This window comes from Toxoplasma gondii (genome assembly GCF_000006565.2).
Source record: "Toxoplasma gondii ME49 unplaced genomic scaffold asmbl.437, whole genome shotgun sequence".
NCBI classification, from domain to species: domain Eukaryota; phylum Apicomplexa; class Conoidasida; order Eucoccidiorida; family Sarcocystidae; genus Toxoplasma; species Toxoplasma gondii.
Window position 1 is genome coordinate 1 of NW_017383133.1, and position 1,761 is coordinate 1,761.

The window sequence follows — 1,761 nt, forward strand, 5'->3', positions numbered from 1 at the left end:
AAAGGGATAGATGGCAAACCGGCGGCACTTCTTGGAATCAAAAAGGTCCCAATCGCTTCCTTTTCAGCAATTTCAGGCACTTTTAACTCTCTTTCCAAAGAACTTTTCATCTTTCCCTCACGGTACTTGTTTGCTATCGGTCTCGCGCCAGTACTTAGCTTTATGTGAAACCTACCACACATTTTGCGCTCAAATCCCGATGAACGCGACTCTATAAAAGCGTACCGTACGTGGAACAAAAAACGCAGGGGAAGGACGGGATTCTCACCCTCTATGATGTTCTTTCCCAAGAAACTTAACCCTGCGCTTCCACTGGTAACGCCTCTCGAGGCTACAAGTCAACAGCTCGGAAAGAGCAGTTGATTTCCACTTTGAGCTGATCCCGGTTCACTCGCCGTTACTAAGGGAATCATAGTTATTTTCTTCTCCTCCGCTTAATAATATGCTTAAGTTCAGCGGGTAACCTCGCCTGATTTCAGGTCTGATAAATAAATCGGACAAACGCCCGAGACAAAACAACAACGACGAAACCTCGCAGAGCAACAATGGAACCGAAATTCCATTGCGGTATTGAAGTCGATCGACAGCATCAATGAAACTTTGTCTTCAATGAAGAAGCCACCGTATCTCAATGATGTCATCGATACAACTCAACAATACACTTGAGCCTCTAAAAGAAGAGGCACGAGTAGTTTCTCCGCTGTGTTCATTATTCAGGGTGACATTGAGTATTCAACACTCATGACACCCAATCATACTGCTCCTAGGGGGCTTCAGCCAAACTGAAGCAACGACCCTAAAAAAGCAGAAAATTGTGATTTCAAAGACACTGAAACAGACGTACCAAGGAGAATATCCCCAAGGTCGCCATTTGCGTTCAGAAATCTGATGATTCACTGAATTCTGCAATTCACATTGCGTTTCGCAGTTCGCTGCGTCCTTCATCGTTGCGCGAGCCAAGACATCCATTGCTGAAAATTTAAAATAACATTATAGTTTAGGAAGCAATCTGAAAGCACATCGAGAGAGATGCAGAAAGATACAATCTTTCACTCTCTCTCAAATGTTCCTCAGATTTGTTGTTTGAAATAACGGTGTGGGAAAAAAGAATGCACACTGAAGAAACTCCTGGAAATCAGTATCCCAACAGAGACACGAATTTCCAGAAATTGAGCCCCTTCGCTGTGCACCCCCGGATACCTGCACTGGCTTCCAATATTGGAAGCAGCGCAGGATATCCAACATGAAGAAGGCAATAATACCTTTCGATACTATCACGCTTCTTGAATGCAAATCTCTCCAATGGAGAGAGATGCAAACTCATGTTTTGCTTGGGATTCAAAGGTTGATGGTTAATAAAGAATAAGGACGTGTGAATGATCCTTCCGCAGGTTCACCTACGGAAACCTTGTTACGACTTCTCCTTCCTCTAAGTGTTAAGGTTCACAAAACTTCCCATTTCGGGCACGAACGCGCCACAAAACGGTCCGAATAATTCACCGGAACACTCAATCGGTAGGAGCGACGGGCGGTGTGTACAAAGGGCAGGGACGTAATCGGCGCAAGCTGCTGACTTGCGCCTACTAGGCATTCCTCGTTGAAGATTAATAATTGCAATAATCTATCCCCATCACGATGCATACTCACAAGATTACCTAGACCTATCGGCCAAGGTTATAAACTCGTTGGATGCATCAGTGTAGCGCGCGTGCAGCCCAGAACATCTAAGGGCATCACAGACCTGTTATTGCCTCAAACTTC

At 44.9% G+C, this 1,761-nt stretch overlaps 3 non-coding genes across 3 annotated transcripts; all 3 read left to right on the top strand.

Annotated features, from left to right (window-relative positions):
• TGME49_458880 lies at positions 1 to 484 on the top strand (the record flags this gene model as incomplete). Its single annotated transcript, XR_001974232.1, has 1 exon — positions 1 to 484. It is a non-coding gene; the product is annotated as a 28S ribosomal RNA (ribosomal RNA).
• A 338-nt stretch (positions 485 to 822) lies between these two features.
• Positions 823 to 981, top strand: TGME49_458890. Its single transcript, XR_001974233.1, has one exon. It is a non-coding gene; the product is annotated as a 5.8S ribosomal RNA (ribosomal RNA).
• A 424-nt stretch (positions 982 to 1,405) lies between these two features.
• On the top strand, positions 1,406 to 1,761 carry TGME49_458900 (the record flags this gene model as incomplete). Its single annotated transcript, XR_001974234.1, has 1 exon — positions 1,406 to 1,761. It is a non-coding gene; the product is annotated as an 18S ribosomal RNA (ribosomal RNA).